We start from the raw sequence: 26666 nt of genomic DNA on the forward strand, positions 1-26666 counted from the left end.
GAAGATCACATCAGTGACTCAACCCACTCAAGTGACGCACCCCTCCCTGGGGCCTGTCACACTCTGGAGGTCTGCTTCTCCTCCAGCACCCTGGGGGTCTTCACTGAGGAGTTACTCTTCACCGTGGGGGATACCCTCCCTCACCCCATCACCTCACTCATCCATCTCAGCACAATCCTTTATCTCTCCATCATTGTCTTGTTAGGGTCAGTACAGTATATCCCCACCTTGGTAGATAAAACATTGGTGGGCATATCCAGACACATCTATCACCTCAAACCCCAGCAGCTAGACATTTCTCAAATATAAATGTAGCAATGTAGAAAACACATGACCTACATTAATCAACCGAATGCTTCACCTCCTGAATTCTTACTCTCCCTGACTTGCCCATTTGATGAACACATTTTATACTCTAGGTTTGAGTAAATTATTCCCTCAAGGTTGTGTTTAAATTGTACAAAGCAGAACAGTGGTGAAAATCCTTTTGTTTCCATAGCACACCTGCCAGTCTTGGCACCTCTCCCCGAGTAAGATGTATTACTGCTGAGGAGTGCTGAGTGTAAGGATTACAGAATTACCCTTTCACACTGTCATCCAAGAAATTGACTGATCTTGTTTTGTTCTTCAGTTGTTTTATACTTGCCCAGCCATGTGTTTTCCTTTAATTATTATGCATTGTCCAGTGACCATCACATTTTCTAGTCAGCACAGATGTATTCTGTATTTCCTGGCACTTTTATTTATTTTAGGGGTTGTATAACGGGCCCCACGTTTCAGTTCAACGTCTCGGAGCTCAACTTTGAGGATGTGTCCTTCGGTGAGTTTTTCATTCATCCTCATCAATGCTGCCTGTTACTCATCGTTAGAAGCTTGTGTTAGGCTTGGCGGCAGATTTATCAAACAGTGCATACCTACTGCTTTGTGGTACTATTTACAGTATAAAGCACACACACATCAATGAGAGACAGATGCAAATAAGCAACCATTACCACAAGTCAATGAAATACATAGCCCACAATATATAATTAGCTATGTGTATTGTCTTGCAATAATAGTCCCTTAAAAAACTGTTTTGGTGCACTTCTTGCAACAATTGCACACATTTTCTCACACTCCTCAATGCAACATTTTGCCTTTGGAGCTCTTAAAATACACACTATTCAACTATTGACTGAAACGAACTGCAAAAATCACTGAAGCTGGAGACTCATGTCTCCCTCACTAGCTTTAAGCGCCAGCTGTCAGAGCAGCTCACAGATCACTGCACCTGTACATAGCCCATCTATAATATAGCGCATCCAACTACCTCATCCCCATACAGTATTTATTTATTTACCTTGCTCTTTTCCACCCCAGTATTGCACATTCATCTTCTGCACATCAATCACTCCAGTGTTTAATTGGTATATTGTAATTACTTTGCCACCGTGGCCTATTTATTGCCTTACCTCCCTCATCTAACCTCATTTGCACACTCTGTAAATAGATTTTTTTCTACTGTATTATTGACTGTATGTTTGTTTATTCCATGTGTAACTCTGTTGTTGTATGTGTCGAACTGCTTTGCTTTATTCTTCACCAGGTCGAAGTTTTAAATGAGAACTTGTTCTCAACTAGCCTACCTTAAATAAAGGTGAAATATATATATATTTTTGAAATATTCAACCCTCCCAACAATTGTCCAGGTTGATACATTTTCTGTGAAAATATTTTGAGCAGGCCTTTATCTATCTCCAATATGACTTGTGTATGGCTTACTGTGGAATAATCCTAAACACGGAATCAACTAGGGTAGAACTCACGTTTCTCTTGTGATCAATAACAGCAAAGTTCTTTGCAGACAGATAATAAGTATGCTATGACACCCTTTCCATCTGACTGTTTATTTCCCTTACGCAAACCAGACCTTTTTAAAGAAGACAGACAAAGTAACCTCTTTAGAATGAGTTGCTCTCTGGCATTGTAGCTGTATGTCAGTTAACACTGTTTGGACTTTATTTTGCCCTAATCTTTAGAACCGTAACATTGCTTGCTCTATGTTTCATTCCTTATTCCTCCTCACTTCCAGGTTTCCCTCACACACTGACCTGCAGTCTGAATGACACGTCGCTATGATCTTTGGGCTGAGGGTTCCAAGGGATGGCAGTGGGCCTACCAGCATCACCAGTACCTCCTAGGTTTCAGACCTCAGTTTGACAGAACCGGCCCACTGTGTTCACTCTGACACCCACCTCAGGAACCATGCGTCCTCAGGGACTTGTTGACATCCAGGTGTGTGAAATTAGCGGGGAGCATGACCAGGAAGTTACCTCCATTTTCTACTTGTTATAGATATTAAGCATTATCTGAAAACATACAGTATGTGAACATTATTCCAATGAAAAAGTGCTTATGTGCTCACTGTAGAAGATTATCATTTAACTCTGCTATTAATTATGGACTGGTGGATCATGATGAGTCAGTTTGTTTTCCAATTTAGTGCTATATTGTGTGTTGTAGATTTTTCATTTGAGATTTTGAATAACCTAATCATTAAATTAATTCCCTCTAATCACAACGGCTTCAATCAATGATTGGCACTGAAGGGGACAGACCTTAATTGTATTCAGCAGTGGAGTTGAATATTGAAAGAATCTGTTGCAGATAAATGCCTAGGAAGATGCCTTTCTCCCTGTGGCTCTGCAGAGCTTAGATTATTACATCAGCTTGCTCTGGCTGCCTCTGGTTACTAAGTGTATCTGTCATATGCTGGACTTTTCCTATCAATAGGAGACTGTTTGGTCTTTTCCCATCACTGAGAGCTGTCAGGCGCTGCGGCGGGCAGATCAGGGGAATCTGTGCAGCTGTCTTGGACCCTTTGTATAGGGTGTCTCATGTCTGCTGCCTTCCTTTGGCTGTCTGGAAAACTCTGCTTCGCTCTCCAGCCCAATGACCGCACAACGGCACTCCTGGGCTCTAATGAGTTCTCTTACAAGAGCAGAATATATAGAAGAGGTCAGAGGGAGTCAAATATGCTAGAGGGAGGTAAGCTCTCACCTAGCAGAGGAAATGGGCTTTGGTTAACCTTTCACAGTATTGGAAGTTATTCATGGGTGGTGCAGAAATCTCCCCAGATACAGACACCGTGGAACATGCAGTGTACTCTCAGTGTAGTGTCTTCCTCTGATGACAGCCTTGACAGGTGTTAGAAGGTAGCGTAGTAGGCTTCTTGTGTATGTAATACAGAAAGTGTAAAGAAGACCAAAATGGAAGCATGATTGGAAAATGTTGTGATTTGATAACTAGGCAAAAGTCTGTGAATCAGTGTGAACTGGGAATATGCTTCACAGAGATGCCAATGCCATGGCTATGCTTGTCTGTCTATATATGCTGTGTACCTCTATCTGTGCTCCAACAGTGTGCAGCGCTACAGCCTGGCTCTAGTGTTGGATGCACAAGGAGTGGGAGAGGAGGTGCTGGCCCTACCCATCAATGCCAGGTTAGAGATCGACACCCAGGGTCAAAATACACCTCTTACAGCAAATATCCTGATTTTTGGTCAGAGGGCACTCATTTTAAAGCACCTCATTCAGAGCAGATGATCCCCTAGAGTCGATGTCAGCGCCCACCAGAAAATCAAATTAGCATAATGCAAAAATCCCCACCAAAATCCATCTGTTTAAAATAGTGATGTCTGTTTGAAATAGAGATATCTGCTTGAAATAGAGATATCTGTTTGAAATAGAGATATCTGTTTTTTGTTGTTGTATGGGCTGCATCTCCATGACATCTGCCAATTGCAGACTGCCCAAGCTACAGCGGTGTTTGTCAGAACATGAGACATCCTAAAAATTCTCATGAAAATGTCTGTAGTGTCAGAACGATTTGGCCAACAAACTAATATGACCACTCCATGGAAAAGATGATTCTCACGAACATGATGTGTTCTCTGTTTTGCTCTACGAAACCCACAAGCGTTACGGGACTCGTCAGAAGACGGTACAGCCGATCTTCCAACTCCTCTCTGTAGCGTCCGTTTCACACGCTACCTTCACACTGACACTAATATCTATTGAAAGGCGAGATGCCCACAAGTCTCACAAGACTCGTCTGAAGGTAGCCCGGTACCAGTTTTAAAAAATTACGGAAGTACTGTATATATATGGAAATAGTTGAGTGACAATTTTTTGTTTGTTAAATATGGGTCTTTCTTATATCTCCTAGATGTAGGATAGACACTGCTACTAGCAGTATGTGTGTGTAGACTTGCATTTATACCCCTGGTTCATCTAAAGTCTTCTAATTCCATAGAACCTGCTTCTGTCCTGCATTGGGGAGGGTGCGGTTGTCCATGTGATGACCACAGAGGTAGACTTTGGTAGCATACCGGTTCTGACCGATGTCTCCAGAACATCGCAGCTCTCAAACCAGTCCCTGATACCAGCCCACTTTGTGGCACAAATGGTGGGTCAAATTCTCTCTCTTTCTTCCAAGGGTAAACTATCTCTTCAACCTTTAGCTCTGTTTCCCTGCGTGCTCATTTTCTGTCTACATGCTGCCTCTGATTAATGCCTAACCTAATTGAGTGTGCAATTAATTAGTTAATTTGTTCAATGCTTTGTTAGCTTTCTAGATATCAGGCTGCCAGTGCAATCCAATCCCCAGTAACAGCTCATCAGACCTTTATATTTGCTCCATGGCCCTTCTTTTATTACCATGCTCCATCTGTCCTCCTACATTTTCAGTCTTGACCAATAGGCACAAATTAGAAGCATGACAAGAATCATTTCATCATCTTCAATTATCTAACTATGCACAATTTTCGCTAAAGATGGGGCTTTGTTTACTCTGCCTTAGCCTCCAGTATTTTAGATTGTGTGTACTAACAGAGTAAAAGTGGGTTTATTCTATTAGACATGTACAATGTACATTGTGTTTAAGTGATAATGTCCGAGTAGCCGGTGTTTGGAGGATATATTGGCAAGGGTGCCAATATTAGGGTTAGGGTAACTGTAGCATGGCAAACCATGCCAATATATCCTCCAAACACCGGCTTCGAAGGCATTATCACTTTTATACGGGTTACCAACATATTAAAATAATGATTGACATATTTTCATTTTTTTTTTTTATTCTGATTAATTTATTCATACTATTTCATCATTCCACAAGATATATTCCTGACACAAATCTAGGGTTGCTACTCAAGCTGGTTGGTCATTTGTTCTGTATCTATGGACATGACCCAGTCGTTCATACTAAATGTTCCATTGCCATGCCGGCTGGCAACGTTCTTATTCCTTGCTTGCTAGTTAGCTAACTACATCTAACTTACAGTCACATCAAATGTAAAAAAGAATAGCAACAGTAGCTGCATTTGCATTTGTTTAAGCTGTTTTCTAGTGACGTTTATTTGGATACATCCATAACAGTCAGCTAATGAGGCGTGATTTCGCCTGGCATAGAAAATGTGCTCTCGTCAGGGCACTGTTGTTCAGAAGAGCTAACCAACAACACAGCTAACACAATCACTTCAAATACTGAAGCTGTAAAGACTGCAAACTAGCTGCTTTGTTTTGTTTTACCTTTTTTCAATTGACATTTCTTTGTATATATACATAAAAATTATGCCAGCTGGTTCATGATTTCGGCTGGCTGAGAAATTATGCCTGCCTCGTTCCGACTCCCGACCCTTACACGTTCATTACTATGGGACAGCTGGAGATCGAATTTGAATATTGAAACAATGTTGCAAATGTCAGAGAGACAGACAACAAGGTTTATACAAATCTCTGCTGTTGAAAACTAAATGTTAGTCTAAAAGAAATGGGAGATAATATCTAGATGCTTTTCATAGTGGAGATCAAGTTTATAAATTGCCTGGCTGGGCTGATGAGACAGTGGATTGCGTAGTCAGATGGAACAGAGTAAATAGGCATTTTAAAGTCATAGATTTAGCCAGTGGTATCTTGTGGAATAGACACCGGCTGGAATGTGCTTTAAACCAATCAGCATTCAGGATTAGACACACCCGTTGTATAATATTAATTAATGCACTGTGCATAGTGTTCTTCCCTCTGTTTCTATTTCTGTTTCATGCCTCTCACATTAACCAGCGCTGCCTTGAATCCCTTTGGTGCAAAACAATCTAGAGATTGGTACCCTGCTATGCTGGGACACACACACACACACACACACACACACACACACACACACACACACACACACACACACACACACACACACACACACACACACACACACACACACACACACACACACTGTCTTGTATTGCACTTAAATCTTTAAAGTGCAGTGCTGAGGAAATAATTCTGACACTCTTTTCAACTCTAAGGCTAAAGAGCTGTGCGTTGATAAGGCAGGATTTTTACTAAGCATTTTCAAGCATCAATCGATGGTCATTCTTCTAGAATGACAGAGTCGCTCAAAACTTGATGGCAAAAGAATGTAAACCATTTAAAAACAAAGCTTACTTTCAATTTATATTTTACCATTAGTATATTCTTGCCCAATGTTTTGAGCTGCTGCACTCCGGAAGGAGATTAACGGTCGCACTGTTCAGTAAGAATAAGAGCATGTTTCACTCCATCGACCATCGGGCTGCTGAACAGTTGGACAGTAGGCCGCAGCGACTTTCAATTTGTGGAGATGTAAATTTGTGTGTACGAACTTTGCATTTTTCCATACTGCATGTAATATATTGTGTTGAGTTTGTGCATTTGTGTGCTGACGTCACAGAATGAGTTTGCATGTAAATGGACAATAAAGTACACTGGTCAAAAAAATAAAGGGAACACTAAAAATAACACATCCTAGATCTGAATGAATGACATATTCTTATTAAATACTTTTTTCTTTACATAGTTGAATGTGCTGACAATAAAATCACACAAAAATTATCAATGGAAATCAAATTTATCAACCCACGGAGGTCTGGATTTGGAGTCACACTCAAATTTAAAGTGGAAAATCACACTACAAGCTGATCCAACATGTCAAAATGAGGCTCAGTAGTGTGTGTGGCCTCCACTTGCCTGTATGACCTCCCTATAACACCTGGGCATGGATGGAGCGAGACATGTCCCAGATGTGCTCAATTGGATTCAGGTCTGGGGAACGGGTGGGCCAGCCCATAGTATCAATGCCTTCCTCTTGCAGGATCTGCTGACACACTCCAGCCACATGAGGTCTAGCATTGTCTTGCATTAGGAAGAACCCAGGGCCAACCGCACCAGCATATGGTCTCACAAGGGGTCTAAGGATCTCATCTCGGTACCTAATGACAGTCAGGCTAGCACATGGAGGGCACATGCACATGTGTGGTCTACTGGAGGTCATTTTGTAGGGCTCTGGCAGTGCTCCTCCTGCTCCTCCTTGCACAAAGGCGGAGGTAGCGGTCCTGCTGCTGGGTTGTTGCCCTCCTACGCCCTCCTCCCCGTCTCCTGATGTACTGGCCTGTCTACTGGTAGCGCCGCCATGCTCTGGACACTACGCAGACAGACACAGCAAACCTTCTTGCCACAGCTCGCGTGATGTGCCATCCTGGATGAGCTGCACTACCTGAGCCCCTTGTGTGGGTTGTAGATTCCGTCTCATGCTACCACTAGAGTGAAAGCACCGCCAGCATTCAAAAGTGACCAAAACATCAGCCAGGAAGCATAGGAACTGAGAAGTGGTCTGTGGTCTCCACCTGCAGAACCACTCCTTTATTGGGGGTGCCTTGCTAATTGCCTATAATTTCCACCTGTTGTCTATTCCATTTGCACAACAGCATGTGTAATTTATTGTCAATCAGTGTTGCTTCCTAAGTGGACAGTTTGATTTCACGGAAGTGTGATTGACTTGGAGTTACATTGTGTTGTTTAAGTGTTCCCTTTATTTTTTTGAGCAGTGTCTATTGTATTGTATGATGGCCCTATCAAATCTACTATTTGGGGTCTTAGCTACTGAGTTCTACAGTGGTTTTCATTTTAAACCTCCTTGACATGCCATGGTTCAAAGCCATACATTTTATTAAACTTCTGTAATGCAAGTCTGATCTGATTATTGACATTTCAGCTGGCTTGTTCTTCATACCCCTCCATGATCACCTTTGTATCGACCAGCAGCTTAGCTCTCACCAGAGATGGCACATAAAGCCTGAGAAAGTGATCTATGACTCTCAGATGAATCCCAAAGTCACACACCGCTCACATGGATGGTTACCGTGTGTCTTTTATGTGCGGTGTAGTGGCTGAATGCCTCAATTGTCGTTTACTCCCCTTTCTCTGCAAGGCCTTCTGTAATGAGCTGACATCCCACTTTGATCTACAAGTGAGAATGAAGTACACTGTACAGAGTCTATATTAGAATATATGAAATGTGACTACACATGTTCCTTTGACTAGACATAGAAATCTGCCTTACTTCTGTCTCACAGGGTAGCAGAATATACTTATATCTTCAAGTTAATGTACAGATGAACAAGATACCGATATCCAACAGACATTGGGGCCTATGATTAATCCCTCTAAAGTATCAGACATTTATTGAGAGCAAAGAAGTCTGCGTGACTCAGTAACTTCCAGTAGCCATAAAGTTCAGCTGGTGATAATGTTGTTGATGGTGATTAATCAGGAGCTATGATCCATGATCGGTTGGTTCTACATGACTGCTTGTAACATCAAGAGCATCTCCTGTTGCCAGCAGACCATGCTCTGTTCAATAAGGTCCCCTCCACACTCGAACACACACTGAAACTCCAATTAAATCCAACTCATTGCATAGCCAATGTCAGCGCAAGGAAGTTGTAAAAAAGTGACTCTTTCTGCCCTTGTAGACTAGAGAGTTTGTTACAGAAGTGTAGTGCCTGTGCCTCTCTGCCATCAGCTTTCCCCTACATACACGGAGCTCATTAATGTCTTTGGTTGGTTGTGGTTCTGAAGAAGACCATGATGGCAGTCAAATGTGATGATCATGCTTAGTTCATGGAAGCATCCAGGTAGTTGGATGAGCCCTCCAGTGTGGTGGTGAGAAAATAAAGTATTATCAATCAGAGAGCCTACTCCAGTGTCACAGCGCTGGATTCAATCTGAAAATCCCCATTAAAACTTTATGTGCAACAAATCAATCAGGAAGCTGCTGCATGGAAAATTGATTTTAAATCCTCTTTCAGCTAATAGTTAAGATATATTGAGAGCTACTGGTGCACTTTGGTCTTATCTGCTGATGTGAACAAGGCTGAAGATGTAGTGGTAGAGAAGATGAATGTCTGTTTCCTTTTTAGATTATTTCCTTGTTGAATCTAAATCAATCAGAAATCTAGAATGGAGTAGTATAGAATGGGGAATTCTTCTGCTTTTTTTCTTTAGATGAAGATTCTGTTTTCAAGCTGAATTAGATTGTACAGTACATCTAATAGGGCGAAAGCAGGCTGAATCCTCTGTATCAATCCTGGTATCTATAGCAACACAGCTTTTGGGCCCTGGATCTGATAAAACCCCAGCCTGTCTGTGATTGCTTCAATTAGCAGCTTCACACTCTCTGTAAAACTGATAGACGAGTAGTGAGCTTCCCCACTGCAGCCTTCCTCTGCCTCCACCAGGCTCCCAAAAGGCCCACAAATAAGACAGTATTAGTAGGGAAGAGACTGGAGGGAGCCCGGACCTGATATCACAACAACATCTCTCATTATTAAACAGTGCTTGGTCCAAGAGACAGATAAGGTTCTGATAAAGGAGTCAAATTGCTTCGTGTGTGGTGCCCTTATTTTATTTCTTGGTTAATCGAAAGCACTCAGACCCTCTGTAAGAATGGCCCAAACACAGAATTTTATAGAACACATGATCTTCATGGGCCCAAAAATAAAAGGGTTCACTGCCTGTTGTTACCTTTGGCCAACCTCCTGGATGTTTGACTAACCTGAGAATGTTTATTGAACATCACAGACATACTCTTACAAAGCCCTCAATGAATCTATCATACATTATACAGGTAGATTGAATTTGGTCCCATGTGGCTCAGTTTGAAGAGCTTGGCACTTGCAATGCCAGGGTTGTCGGTTCGATTCACACTGGGAGCCAGTATGAACATGTATGCACTTACGACTAAGTCACTCCGGATAAGAGCGTCTGCTAAATTGTATTATGTATTCTGTGTTTTGTCTTACGGTATTATACAGTATGGTTAAACTGGCAGTACTATACCTATTACGTAGTGATTCTATGTCTTTTACTACATCAGATGTAAACACCTATGTAACAGAAGGCCAGTGTTTTCTCCCAGGTTTGCAGCAGGTGGCGGGTGGAGCCCAGTGAGAGAGAGGTTCCACCCCAGGGGAAGCTGGAGCTGAGGCTGGTCCCTCACCTAGATGACAACCAATCAAATGCATTTATAAAGCCCTTTTTGCATCAGCAGATGTCACAAAGTGCTATACAGAAACCCGGCCTAAAACCCCAAGCAGCAAGCAGTGCAGATGTAGAAGCACGGTGGCTAAGATAAACTCCCTAGAAAAGGCAGGAACCTAGGAAGAAACCTAGAGAGGAACCAGGCTCTGAGGGTGGCCAGTCTTCTTCTTCTCGTCTGTGCCTGGTGGAGATTTTTAGAGTATATGAGCATTTAAGGCCAGATTGTTATTCAAGATTTTTAAACGTTAGATAACCAGCAGGGTCCAATAATAACCATAGTGGTTGCAGAGGGTGCACTTCCAGGACAAGCTGTACCTCTCCATCCAGGATAATGAAACACACCATCCTTCTCTCTGCCAATGGCAAGGACACTACCATTGTCACCAACCGTCCTTTTGTCCCCAGTCTGGACCTGGCGGCACATTTCAGGTGCAGGCAGGGAGTGTGTACATATGTGCATACTTTACATATTCAATCAAATCAGTCATTCAAATCCCATTCAAATCCACCAGTCATTCAATTATTTCCCTGAAAGCTTGTTTTCTGTCCTCTGCTCCCCAGCTCTGGTCCATATCAGTACTGTTTTAGAGTGACCAACTGAGGTCAGCCCTCCCACCAGCTATACTGGAACACAGAGGGGTACCTCCAGAGGCCCCCACGCCCACCAACACAACCAGGGAGGAAAAGAGTTGCAACTCCCTGGTTCCCCCAGCTGTAGATGGGCCGTTCTTCAGACTGCATCCCATACGCATGGAGCTCGCCACAAGACACACTGCTGACATGTTGCTGGAGATATTCTCTGACTCTCCCAAGGTGGGAACATGTGACAATGGTGGCAAATAGTCCTCTGTCAGACACAAGATAGTAAGTTGAGATCTAGAAACATAGAATCATGAGAGCACCAGCTGTTCCGGACGACTGGGTTATCACGCTCTCCATAGCCAATGTGAGCAAGACCTTTTAAACAGGTTAACATTCACAAGGCTTCGGGCCAGACGGATTAACAGGATGTGTACTTAGAGCATGCGCGAACCAACTGGCAAGTGTTTTCACTGACATTTCAAACTCTTCCTGACAAAGTCTCTTAATTACCTACATGTTTCAAGCAGACCAACATAGTCCCTGTGCCCAAGAAAGCAAAGGTAACCTGCCTAAATGACTACGCCCCATAACACACTTCGAAAGGCTGGTTATGGCTCACATCAACACCATCACCCCGGAAACTCTAGACCCATTCCAATTCGCATACCGTTCCAACAGATCCACAGATGACGCAATCTCAATTGCACTTAATACTGCCCTTTCCCACATGGACAAAAGGAACACCTATGTGAGAATGCTTTTCATTGACTACAGCTCAGTGTTCAACACCATAGTACCCACACAGCTCATCAATAACCTAAGGACCATGGGACTAAACACTTCCCTCTGCAACTGGATCCTGAACTTCCTGACAGACGGTGGTGAGGGTAGTGCCCCCAGGTGGTGAGGGTAGGCAACAGATCTGCCACGCTGATCCTCGACACGGGGGCCCCTCGGGGGTGCGTACTTTGTCCCCTCTTGTACTCCCCGCTCATCCACTAATAAGTGGCCAAGCATAACTCCAACACCATCATTAAGTTTGCTGACGACACAGCGATGAGAGCCTATAGGGAGGAGGTCAGAGACCTGGCAGTGTGGTGCCAGGAAAACGACCTCTCCCTCAATGTGAGCAAGACAAAGGAGATGATCGTGGACTACAGGAAAAGGAGGGCCGAACACACCCCCATTCACATCGACGGGGCTCTAGTGGAGCTGAGTTTCAAGTTACAAACTATCATGGTCAAAACACACCAAGAAAATTGTGAAGAGGGCACGACAACGCCTTTTCCCCCTCAGGAGACTGAAAAGATTCGGCATGGGTCCCCAGATCCTCAAAAAGTTATACAGCTGCAACTTTGAGAGCATCCTGACCGGTTGCATCACGACCTGGTATTACAACTGCTCGGCATCCGACCGTAAGGCACTACAGAGGGTAGTGTGAACAGCCCAGTACATCACTGGGGCCAAGCTTCCTGCCATCCAGGACCTATATACTAGACGGTGTCAGAGGAAGGCCCAAAAAAAACGGTCAAAGACTCCAGTCATAGACTGTTCTCTCTGCTAATGCATGGCAAGCGGTATCAGAGCGCAAGGTCTAGGTCTAAAAGGCTCCTCAACAGCTTCTACCCCCAAGCCATACAACTGCTGAACAATTAATCAAATGGCAACCCGGACTATTTGCATTGACACCCCCACCCCTTTGTTTTTACACATGCTGCTACTTGCTGTTTATTATTAATGCATAGTCACTTTACCCCTACCAACATGTAGAAATTACCTTGACTAATCTGTACCCCCCACATTGACTCGGTACCAGTACCCGCAGTCTATACAAAATGTAGCCTCATTATTGTTATTTTATTATGTTACTTTTTCATTTATTTTACTAGATATTTTATTAACTCCATTTTCTTAAAACAGAATTGTTGGTTAAGGGCGTGTAAGTAAGCATTTCACGGTAATACAACACATGTTGTATTCGGTGCATGTGACAAATAACATTTGATTTGATACACTCCCTCAAGCCACAGAAATGGCTGCCTTTACACAGCCAGAACAATTCTGATAATTTTTCAACATATTGGTCTTCTGACCAATCACATCTTTTCAAATATTTTTCAGAGCTGATCTGATTGGTCAGAAGACCAAATAGTGAGAAAAAGATCAGAATTGGGCTACCTGTGTTACCAGTCTTTGTTCGTCAATGACAAGTTATGTGTAATGAGGGAAAAAATGTCAACACCGACTGCATTGGTCTTCATCAGCACCCACAGTTGTTGGACTTTGAATAAATTATTCAATTTTATTCGCAAAACGAAACAGTCCTTGTTTGTCAATGACAGTCTGTGCATATTGGATAATTTATTATGTGTTACGAGTGAAAAAATGTTGACACCGACTGTGTTGGTCTTCGTCAGCACCCACAGTTGTTGGACTTTGAATAAATTATTCAATTTCATTCGCAAAACGAATCGTGGATGTTTCACCTCATTGGACTAACTTTATTGATTCGTTTTTATGTTCAGCCAAACCAGTTCATTTTAGTGTACCATTATCAGTGTTTAATAATAGTATTCACAGCTGGTTATTGATATTCGCTAACATTTGGACAAATGTGAATTACAGTAAGTGCACTCTTAGCTAGCATTTCAGATAATGACACAGGGGGCTCAAGGTTGAATACTACAGAGATAAAGGTGTTTAAAGCCCCTTCATCTGACCATAGTCACACTGCACAGGACTGGGTATTGACTTCCTCTCTGGGGTATTACTGGGATGCATTTCTCCTTGAGTCCTTATTGATTGAATGGTGAACAGGAGAAGGAAAGAAGCGAGAACCAGAGGTAAGCCCATGCCACTGCAACCTCTGCTGATCCCCTATATCTTTGAATGGCAATTGTAGGATTGTATTTCAGGAAATCCCAAGCAAAGCAGAGCATGGCTGTATCTCAGAAAAGCTTTGGCAGGGCAGGACAGGGCTTTATTTCTGTTGGGTAGTTATAGGAAACTGTCACATTTATACCTACACAAGGTCAAAATCTGAGCTTCAGTGCAGAATTGCATATAACGGTATAAATGTTGTCTTGAGCTAACTGAATGTCTGTACTGAATACCTGTGTTTCTAACCCAGGTGGTGTTGAGAGAGGCTGGTGTGTCACGCCATGCTAGGTCACCAGAGTGGGAAGAAGCTCATCATCTGTCTTGGACATCTCCTCCCAGCAGCTCAACTTCTTAGTGGAGAAGGTACAGTATGCAACACCAATCACCAATCATCCACAGCCTAAAACTTACTGCCTCTCTGCTCACACTTTACATAACAGAAACAAGCATCGGTGCAAGTTCATGGAAGCCTTAGTGCATGGAAATCATCTCATAAGTTTCTACAATCATGGTGCAGCAATCCATGCCCAATGACACACATTTCATAGTGCTTGAAAAATTAGACCTCACATCAGTCATTTGTTCATTGAAGGCATTCATTGTGCAGCAGATCAGTGGCTGGGTTGAGACATTGTGTTTTTTCGATGTTCTACAGCTCCAATGTCAGAAGTGCTTTGCATGCTCTGTGAAGCTGGATCTCAGTGATTATCTCCTACCTCCTAAGCAAATTACACTGTACACTTCTGCACCAGTTTGTTCCTGATTTATGATGTTGTCACGCCCTGGTCTAAGAATTTTGTGTTTTTCTTCATTTATTTGGTCAGGCCAGGGTGTGGCATGGGTTTTTGTATGTGGTGTGTTTTGTATTGGGATTGTAGCTTAGTGGGGTGTTCTAGATAAGTCTATGGCTGTCTGAAGTGGTTCTCAATCAGAGGCAGGTGTTTATCGTTGTCTCTGATTGGGAACCATATTTAGGCAGTCATTTTCTTTGAGTCTTTAGTGGGTGATTGTCCTTATGTCCTTAGTGTCCTTTTGTCTGTCGTGTATTAGTTTGCACCAGTATTAGGCTGTTTCGGTTTTCGTTACGTTCATTGTTTTTGTAGTGTTTGTATTTTGATTTGCGTTTCTTCAGTTCATTAAGCATGGATCGTAATCTACACGTCGCATTTTGGTCCGACTCTCCTTCACACCTAGAAAACCGTAACAGATGTGGAGATGGCAATGGTTCTGGCAGAGCACAAAAGCTTTGACCAAGATTCTAGTAACCAATAATCAGTGTTGATTTTAGCATGTAAATCTTGGTGGGGCAAACAAAAAAATATGGGATGCATGGTTAACAGTTTAGCTTCCATCCCTCTCCTCGCCCCTATCTGGGCTCAAATTAGGGACCCTCTGCACACACCAACAACTGACACCCACAAAGCATTGTTACCCATTGCTCCACAAAAGACGCAGCCCTTGCAGAGCAAGGAGAACAACTACTTCAAGGCCTCGGAGCGAGTGACGTCACCGATTGAAACGCTATTAGCGCGCACCCCGCTAACCATATCACATCGGTTACACATGCCAGCAAGCCACTACAAACAACACTAAACAATACATTATTTGCACTTTAACGGTGACAAACGGTGCCTACAAACTGTTAGCGCCTACATAAATTGAATCGTATTAGTCACATGCACCGAATACAACAGTGAAATGCTTACTGACAAGCCCCTAACCAACAATGAAGTTATATATATATATAGATACACACACACAGATAAGAATAAGAAATAAAAGTAACAAGTCATTAAAGAGCAGCAGTAAAATAACAATTGCGAGACTATATACAGGGCGGTACCCAGGGCGGTAGAATTATTAAAGTGACTATGAATAGATAATAACAACAGAGAGTAGCAGCGGTGTAAAAGAGGGGGGGGGGGTCAATGCAAATAGTCTGAGTAGTCATTTGATTAGGTGTTCAGGAGTCTTATGGCTTGGAGGTAAAAGCTGTTTAGAAGCCTCTTGGACCTAGACTTGGCGCTCCAGTATTGCTTGCCGTGTGGTAGCAGAGAGAACAGTCTATGACTAGGGCGGCTGGAGTCTTTGACAATTTTTAGGGCCTTCCTCTGACACTGCCTGGTAAAGCTGTCCCAACAGCAGAGTCCCAACAGCAGTCCCAACACCTTACCACTGCTACACCTGGCTATCAGCGGAGCCTTGTCTGGCAGCGAAACAGTTCATTCAGCCTCATTTACTGCCTTTAAAAAAACATAGATGATAGCTGGTTTCTACTGACTGTTGAGATGTACAAACTATGGCATAAGGGGACGACAAGCAGATAAGAGGCAATCTGTAATTTCGATGAAGACATTAATGAGCGAGCTGGGACGGACAGAGTCAATAGAACTATTTGTTCAGCACTTTAGAGATGTACAGCGACAGATTTCAGAACATGTGCCGTTCTTATAGTGTTCTCCCTGTACAAGTTAGAACCGTAGGATAAATAAATGGGGCATCTAAACAGCCAATGAAAGCTCTTACAATATTTGATGATTGCATTTCTCTAAAACAGGTTATAGGCTATTTGTGCACCACCAAGTTAAAACAGTAGATGGGTCTTTGTGTGTCAAAAAAGGTATGTCATATAACATTATTTGACACGTTAAATAAGCTTTGAATTTGACATGTCAAATAACACAATTGTATAAATGTGCACGTGCAAGTCAAGCACCACCAATACTATCAGTAGCACTGTCAAAGCTGTACAAAAAAGTAGCCAAACAAGCACTCACCGGACCACGAATGATGTGTTTACAATACAAATTATTAGGGTGAGGCACATGGGCTACTAACAGCTTACTTCATAACATACACATAGTATTACTTTCTTAGCTACCGTATAGATTTCTCCCTTGTGTATTACATCATTTATGCTGCAGCATACAATACATTTTTGGACTCACCTTGTGAAGGTGGCGCAGTAGTCCTTTGTGGGCAAATGTCATCACCAAACTTTCATTAAAGTCTGGCATATTCTGGATTTATGGTGAGAACTCTGGAGAAAAAAAAAAAACACATTGAAAAGCAGGCTAACTTTCGAGGTTTCTTTGCAACGCTTGCAGTTAGTCACTGATTCCTTCCAAGTGACTCATTGTTGAATTTGCGATTTCCAACTTGTTGTGTAATCTTTATGTACAACGGCCAATGAGCACCGATATGTTTTATCTATAATTTCTCTTCATATGACAATGATTAAAAAGGATTTGCCAGTAGATTGTCGACAACTGATGATGACTGCTTGCTAAGACTTTGAAAGTAAGACTTTGAAAGTCCAATCAAAGCTACTGTACAATAGATATAACGTGATTTGATGTCATTCTATCTGTGGCCAATGACCTTGAGCCTTCTTGGATCGGCACTTCTAATATAACTATGGCAGAACCCAAGGGGCTAACGTTTTCGAGCTCTAAACTCAGAAATAGGGACGACGTACTGTCCCATGAGTGACAAAACTGAGCCAATCAGGCACAACGTTCTGTATTTTCTGCTGGCTAGCCCCACCACCACAGAAAGCACTGAGCTAGGCTGAAACACCTGCATTTTGGAGCTGCCTTACTGAAGAAAACATAAAAGAGATCATGTTTGTATGCGGCTTTATTAACTCAATGACATTTACATTTTTTACATTGTGACACGTATTAATGCCAAAATAAAAGTGTGGTGCTCAAAACAGGTGGTGCTCTGCTCTACCTGCCCTGAATGACGGGTCGCCACTGCCAATAATACATATATGCATGAGCCCAGTGGACAGGAGAGGAAGCTGTTAACTAGAGGGGTTCTGGCTCAAGTCCAAAATGTTAAGTTGACATAATTATGGAATTGTTTTAAGATGGTCATTCTATGGATCATTTAGCTATTTGATTTTGAACTTTAGGACCCTTTTAGGTATCAAAAATGTAATTTGGCCTTTACTACTATAGCCCAGAGTAATGCATTGAATAACACATTTATAAATGGCAGAAATACAGTCACAAAAGAAAGGTTTCGAAGTGTTTTTCCTGTATCTGTATCTTCCTGTACAAGAAAGCTCAGGAAATAATGTTATTATAATTTTTGACACATATTTAACCCCTTTTTTGGGTAGGCACAAAACTAACTTCATACTTCCATTCATTTATTTTTGCTGGTACTGGTTACCTTCAGATGAGTACCGTGACACTTGTGGGAGCTATAAAGCAAAATGAACACCATAATGTTCATGGGAATCTCCCCTTTCCATAGAGTGGTCACATTAGTTAGTAGACCAAACGGTTCGGACGCTACAAACAGAAGTTGGCACATCGATGGTACGGACTTGGTATCGACGACCGTCGATGGTACCGACGACCGTCGTGAGAGTGTCCCTTTTCCATACAGTGGTCATAATAGTTTGCAGGTAAAACCGTTCGGACACTACAGACGTTTTCGTGAGAAGACAGGCTTTCGGGATGTCTCCTGGTCTGACTAACATCGCTCTAGTTTTGTCACCTTTCACCGTAGATGTGGAAGTGTGACATTGGCGGATGCGGTGGATTAAAAAAACAGATATTTCTAGCTTTAACCTGAATACACATTATGCCTATTGTTACAAAACCTTGGGTCATTTATTTAAGGATTTTGTGGGGATAGCAAAAAGCACTCTCTATCTCATATCATCAGAATGATTTAATTCTGAATGAGAGGAAGAATGAGGAGTCACCATAATGATTTTCTGTCCCTCCTATTTCACTTACATTATCACAAGCACAAACTCTAGCTCAATGTTTGTATTATCGCCCCTTTCATGCTGAACATGTGCAGATTTTTTTTACACACATCTCACATCTCCTGGCAGCTGCTTTCAGGTCCTGTTGCTGATCAGCCTTTTAGAACTGAAAATTATAATTTCTCAGTGGCATTCTTTTATCTGACTCTGTCCCATTCATCTATGTGTTGACAGTCTTGCCTCTTGATTTACAGGCTGCTTGTGCAGAGCTCTCCGGGATAAAGCAATTAGAGAGAGGGAAAGGGGATGGGGAGAGGGAAAGGGGATAGGGAGGGTGGGAGGGAGGGAGAGAGGAAGGGGTAAGGAAAGACAGTAAGAAAGAAAGGGATAAGAAATGCAGTAGATTTGAGAAGAGGGAGAGAGGCTGAGAATGAATTGCCCATCTATAAGGCCTGCTGTAAATTGTGCTGCCCACACAAGAGAGGGATAGATGGAGATTATAGATTGGGCCTTTTTTGCTTTGCTTAACCTTTAAGAAGTTATTAATGACGACAAGGCAGCTTTTATATGGGCATTATAATCAATTGACATGCTCCCAGCCTCTAGAGTTTACAGTATTGAATACCTGTAGTTACTCTAACTTACTTCATCTTCACAATCAGTCTTGTCTTTTCAAATGTGTTGATGTATGAATCTAACACAAACTGCCTATCCTCGAACAACTAGCATTTGTACAATACATTACAGGGATAATAGCCTCGGTTCAGACTTAATATAATCTAACTATGTAACATTTGTAGGTGACTATTCATGCTTCGTATTGAGTTGCGGGTACCATATCCCTATGTCTATGTGTCTGTAGACCCGGGTGGTGACTGTAGGAGTGCAGACAGAGCTGTGGGTGCTCTTTGACCCCTCGTACCACCAGGTGAGTGGCCGAGGAGGTTCTGGAAGTGCGCTCTGCAGACCATCCTTAGCAGGACACAGTGGGCCTGAAGAGAGAGGTCCACTTCCCCACCCTCCACTTCTCCACTTCTACGTACGAATTAAGCAGAGAATATCCCTAACCTTTGCGTTTGTGTGCTCCTAAACCTTTCCTCACCTTCCCTGTATTGGGTGGCTTATTGTTATAAATGTTGTGGATATTGTTTATTGTGGTTCCACGGTTTATTTGAGATTCTATTGAGGCACACAGGAGGGCTCCCATTTTCATGTAGTTCCAGAAGGGGACAGATGGTGTAGAAGCAGCTGGTATAGCCGAGGAATGGAACTTCTCCTTATTAAGACTGCATTTAGTCAAGCTGTTCCTTTCGCCCTCAATTGAAAAAATGCAGAGCATCAGACTGCTCATCAAACCGCTTTCCTTTCTACTAAGAGGCTGATAACAAATTCCACTCCTGTTAACTGTGGGTGTAAGAATTTCTAATGAGGAGTGTTTAATTGGGGATAAGCGTCCCGACAGCGGGACACCTGTCGACAACATCCAGTGAAATTGGAGGGCGTGCAATTCAAATAAATAATTGTAATATTAAACATTTATGAACATACAAGTATATTATATAATTTAAAAGCTTAAATTCTTGTTAATCAAACTGCATTGTCCTATTTACAATAGGCTTTACAGCGAAAGCATACCATGTGATTGTTTGAGGATGGCGCACCACATCAACATATTTTTCAACCAGCACAGGCTTCATAAAATCACAAATAGCGATTAAATTAATCACTTACTTTTGAAAATCTTCCTCTGTTTGCAATCCCAAGGGTCCCAGCTACAACATGAATGGTCGTTTTGTTAGATAAAATCCTTCTTTATATCCCAAAAAGTCTGTTAAGTTGGCGCCATCGATTTCAGTAATCCACTCATTCAACATGCAGACAAAGGAATCCAAAAAAGATACCGCTAAACTTTGTTCAAACAAGTCAAACTACATTTCTATTTAATCCTCAGCTATCCTAAAATGTAAATAAACTATAATATTTCATACAGAAAGTAGTATGTTCAATAGAAAAGTTAAATTAGCAGGCGCACGTCTTCTTTGTCGCATGGGAACAAACTCATGTTCCACTTCCACTTTGTACCGAAACTCCAAATTCTTCCTCGTTTTGGAAGAAACAAGCCTGAAACCTTGAACAGAGACTGGTGATATCTAGTGGAAGCAATAGGAGTTGCAATCTGAGTGCTAGAATTGCATAGGACCCATAGCTTTAAATATAAGCCTGGGACATCAGTTGGTTTTCTGTAGATTTTAGTCTACCATAAAAATTGTGTTATAGTCTCATACATTATTTTAACATTTATACAAACTTCAAAGTGTTTTCTATCCAATGGTACCAATTATATGCATATCCTGACTTCTGGGCCTGAGTAACAAGTAGTTTACTTTGGGCGCATCAGTCAGGTGGAAATTCAGGAAAATAGACCCTAGCCCTTAGAATTAAAGATGAACTAAACAGGACACATACACTGTACAAAACAATCAACACACCTCCCTAATATTGAGTTGCACCCCCCGTAGCCCTCAAAACAGCCTCAATTCATCACGGCATGGACTCTACAAGGTGTCGAAAGTGTTCCACAGGGATGCTGGCCCATGTGGACTCCAATGCTTCCCACAGTTGTTTCAAGTTGGCTGGATGTCTTTGAGCATGAAAACCCAGCAGCGTTGCAGTTCTTGACACATTCAAACCGGTGCGCCTGGCACCTACTAACCTACCCTCAAAGGCACATAAATATTTTGTCTTGCGTATTCACCCTCTGAATGGCACACATACACAATCCATGTGTCAATTGTCTCAAGGTTTAAAAATCCTTCTTTATCCCTAATCTACACTGATTGAAGTGCAGAGGGAACACCCCCCTATCCACATCGATGGAACAGTAGTGGAGAGGGTAGTAAGTTTTAAGTTCCTCGGCATGCACATCACAGACAAACTGAATTGGTCCACTCACACAGACAGGATCGTGAAGAAGGCGCAGCAGAGCCTCTTCAACCTCAGGAGGCTGAAGAAATTCGGCTTGTCACCAAAAGCACTCACAAACTTCTACAGATGCACAATCGAGAGCATCCTGGCGGGCTGTATCACCGCCTGGTATGGCAACTGCTCCGCCCACAACCATAAGGCTCTCCAGAGGGTAGTGAGGTCTGCACAACGTATCACCGGGGGCAAACTACCTGCCCTCCAGGACACCTACTCCACCCGATGTTACAGGAAGGCCATAAAGATCATCAAGGACAACACCCACCCGAGCCACTGCCTGTTCACCCCGCTATCATCCAGAAGGCGAGGTCAGTACAGGTGCATCAAAGCTGGGACCAAGAGACTGAAAAACAGCTTCTATCTCAAGGCCATCAGACTGTTAAACAGCAACCACTAACATTGAGTAGCTGCTGCCAACACACTGACTCAACTCCAGCCACTTCAATAATGGCAATTGATTGGAAAGGATATAAAATATATCACTAGCCACTTTAAACAATGCTACCTAATATAATGTTTACATATCCTACATTATTAATCATCTCATATGTATACGTATATACTGTACTCTATCATCTACTGCATCCTTATGTAATACATGCATCATTTGCCACTTTAACTATGCCACTTTGTTTACATACTCATCTCATATGTATATACTGTACTCGATACCATCTACTGTATCTTGCCTATGCTGCTCTGCACCATCACTCATTCATATCTTTATGTACATATTCTTTATCCCCTTACACTGTGTATAAGAAATTAGTTTTGGAATTGTTAGTTAGATTACTTGTTGGTTATTACTGCATTGTCGGAACTGGAAGCACAAGCATTTCGCTACACCCGCATTAACATCTGCTAAACCATGTGTATGTGACAAATAAAATTTGATTTGATTTGGATTTAACAAGTGACATCAATAAGGGATCATAGCTTTCACTTGGATTCACCTGTTCAGTCTATGTCATGGAAAGAGCAGGTATTCCTAATGTTTTGTGCACTCAGTGTATGTGTGTAAGCACGCACTGTACTGTACTGGAGTGCCCACATCTGGGATTATGGATTTAAAGTTTTCTGAAGTGGCAAAAGCAAGATGATTGCACCGCTAGGAAAGCCAAATCCAGCTATTATCGAAGGAAACACCCAGGAAGAAATATCTGAGACACTTCAAGAAAAAGTGCACACATATACACGAGCTGACTTACCATTAGGCAGAAGAGGCAATTGCCTCAGGCCTCACATCATCAAAGGGCCTCATGAGCTGGTAAATAATAATAATTCATCCACTTGAGGCCATACATGCTCCACTCAAGACATACTAAGTAAATAAAATAAAAACATCCCCATAAAAATCTATCTAGAGATTGTTTGGTTTTTGCTGTTTCTCAATCCACAGCACCTGTGGTGGACGGTGGCCGAGCAACAGAGGTTTTTGTCAGACCAGCAGACATCCTGAAAATCAGTCTTGGTACCGGGCTGAAAAATGAATGGAAGTGAATATAAATAGAAGGTATACGGGTAATTCCTATATCTCTCAGATTTGTTCACTTATTTTCCACCATCATTTGCAAATAAATTAATAAAAAATCCTACAATGTGATTTTCTGGATTTTTTTTCTCATTTTGTCTGTCATAGTTGAAGCGTACCTATGATGAAAATTACAGGCCCCTCTCATCTTTTTAAGTGGGAGAACTTGCACAATTGGTGGCTGACTAAATACTTTTTTGCCCCACTGTACATATGAGATGAGTAATGTAGGGTATGTAAACATGATATAAAGTGGCATTGTTTAAAGTGATTAGTGATACATTTATTCCATCCCATTTTTAATTATTAAAGTGGCAAGAGATTTGAGTCAGTATGTTAGTAGCAGCCACACAATGTTAGTGATGGCTGTTTATCAGTCTGATGTCCTTGAGATAGTCTCTCGGTCCCAGCTTAAATCAAATCAAATGTTATTTGTCACATACACATGGTTAGCAGATGTTAATGCGAGTGTAGCGAAATGCTTGTGCTTCTAGTTCCGACAATGCAGTAATAACCAACAAGTAATCTTAGATGCACCTGTACTGACCTTGCCTTCTGGTCAGGCTCCGTAGACGGGCACATCGCTCCTGAGTGTACTACTCGCCAATGTCCAGTCTCTTGACAACAAGGTAGACAAAATTCGAGCAAGGGTTGCCTTCCAGAGAGACATTAGAGATTGTAACATTCTCTGTTTCACGGAAACATGGCTCACTCGAGATATGTTAGAGTCGGTTCAGCCTCCCGGTTTCTTCACGCATCGCGCCGACAGAAACAAACATCTCTCTGGTAAGAAGAAGGGCGGGGGTGTATGCCTTATGATTTAGGAGTTGTGGTGTGATCATAACAACCTACAGGAAGTCAAGTCCTTTTGTTCACCTGACCAATAATTCCTTACAATCAAATGCCAACCGCATTATCTACCAAGAGATATCTCTTTGATTATAATCACAGCCGTGTATATCCCCCCCAAGCAGACACCTCGACGGCCCTGAAAGAACTTCATTAGCCTCTATGTAAACCGGAAACCAAATCCTGAGCCTGCATTTATTGTAGCTGGGGTTTTTTAACTTTTAACAGGGCTTGTCTGAAAACAAGGCTCCGCAAATTATATCCGCTTATCGAATGCGCGACCCGGGCTGGCAAAAATCTGGATCATTGCTACTCTTAACTTCCGCGACGCATACAAAGCTCTCCCTCGTCCTCCTTTCAGCAAATCTGACCATGAATCCATTTTGTTGCTCCCAGCCTATAGACAGAAACTAAAACAGGAAAGGCCCGTGCTCGGGTCTGTTCAATGCTGGTCCGACCAATCTGACTCCACGCTTCAGATTGCTTCAATCACGTGGACTGGGATATGTTCGGATAGCCACAGACAACAACATTGATGTATACACTGATACATTGGTGATGTTGTACCCACCGTGACTATTAAAACCTTCCTCAACCAGAAACCGTCGATTGATGTCAGCATTCGCACAAAACTGAAAGCGCGAACCACTGCTTTTAATCATGGCAAGGCGACTGGAAATATGACCGAATACAAACAGTGTAGCTATTCCCTCCACAAGGCAATCAAACAAGCTAAGCGTTTGTATAGAGACAAAGTAGAGTCGCAATTCAACGGCACAGACGACACAACTGCAATCACACTGCAAACAGCCCTAACCCATCTGGACAAGAGAAATACCTATGTAAGAATGCTGTTCATCGATTACAGCTCAGAATTTAACACCATAGTACCCTCCAAACTCGTCATTAAGCTGGAGACCCTGGGTCTCGACCCCGCCCTGTGAAACTGGGTCCTGGACTTTGACAGGCCGCCCCCAGAAACGCAACGCGTTTCTATGGGCTAATAGCAGTAAGGCCAAATTCAATGTTTCAAAAAATATATATATTCTACCTACAGGGTTCCTAAAATAAAAAATGAAATTGCTAAATGATCCTTGGTATGACCATCTTAAAACAATTCCATATGTTAGCTTAGTAGAAACCCAGCCCCGGGCCGTTAGACTCGAAGGGGAATCAATACATATTTCTATAAAAAGACAGGTGCTGCTGATAATATTGCCATTATTGTCGAGGCAGAGGACATGTATATGTAGCCCATGTATCTGATGCTGACTGGCCAGAAATATTGTGGCATGTGCTACACATACTGTAGAAAGACAGAGGGGCGCTGTTTAGCTCGCTATGATGCTTTCTCTGGTGACATTGTTTCACCCACTTGCAAATTGACGGCAAGTTGGCGGGTGCACGGCGCACTGTTCGGCACTGTTATTTTGGATGAACGTGCAAACGCAACCTACTTTTTGAAGCGATTTGTTTGACAATCAGATGAAAACATCATGACATGTCTTTACTATAAATCCCATAAAAAAATGTTGAAAGGGGGGGATCTCAAACTGGCCTCTGCCTGGGCCTCCAAAGCACAAAGTCCAACCAGGCACATATATTGCTTTTCTCATCCATAGTTAGTTCAACCTTGCCAGCCGTTCCTTGGATCCAGCTTGAGAACACAAAGTAAACCAGTCCAAAAGCCTGTCTTTGGCTGTGACTACTTACCATCACGCTCCCTTAATCTCCTCACACCAGTCAAGAAAGGATCCAATCTGCTACACTAGAACTATTTGGCTACCATTTCAAGCTATCTATTTTGAGGAAATATGAACCCCAAGCAGCTCTACAATATACCATGGCCTTCAGTAGATATCAGTTCATTGCGCACCAAGATCTATAGACTCCTGTCACGTTGTTTAATGATCGGAGGCGCAGGAATATGTAATAGGGGGTTTATTTACTCCATCCAAAAATACAACATGTCATTAAGAGGCACGCTGGACGAAGCCCAAAACAAACACGTATATAAAATACACAGGGATGTAACCCAAACAAAAGAGCAAAAACCTCTATTAACAAAACCTCTATTAATTACACGGGACGAGACCAGTAATAACACTACACGGGACGAGACCCGTAATAACACTACACGGGACGAGACCCGTAATAACACTACACGGGACGAGACCCGTAATAACACTACACGGGACGAGACCCGTAATAACACTACACGGGACGAGACCAGTAATAACACTACACGGGACGAGACCCGTAATAACACTACACGGGACGAGACCCGTAATAACACTACACGGGACGAGACCCGTAGTAACACTACACGGGACGAGACCAGTAATAACACTACACGGGACGAGACCCGTAATAACACTACACGGGACGAAACCTGAAATAGTGCACAGTACACGCAACACGAAAGCCGAAACAACAAAGCACAGGTACTCACATGACCAACAGACAAGGGAACAATAACCTACCAGGCCAATGGGCAACAGAGGGCACATGATAGCAGAAATCGTGGCAAAGTGAAGTAGAAAATAAAACAAATGCAACACTAAGCATTCAAAGGCCTATGCTGGCTCTGTTGGAAATCTCTGCTGTCAATATAGTCCCAATTTCTGGTGGGGTAGGATTTAGTTTTTATAGTTTTTAATTGTTCTAAAGCTGCTGCCATGTCTTGCCTCAGATAAATCAATAGTGCTGTCTCTCTGTGTGACTA

General features: G+C 42.4%; 1 pseudogene; it reads left to right on the forward strand.

The window, feature by feature from the left end:
- LOC135508824 (hydrocephalus-inducing protein-like) overlaps window positions 1-26666 on the forward strand; it is a 108636-nt pseudogene that overhangs the window by 65526 nt on the left and 16444 nt on the right.

Source organism: Oncorhynchus masou, chromosome 22 (genome assembly GCF_036934945.1).
Source record: "Oncorhynchus masou masou isolate Uvic2021 chromosome 22, UVic_Omas_1.1, whole genome shotgun sequence".
Classification (NCBI taxonomy): Eukaryota; Metazoa; Chordata; class Actinopteri; order Salmoniformes; family Salmonidae; genus Oncorhynchus; species Oncorhynchus masou.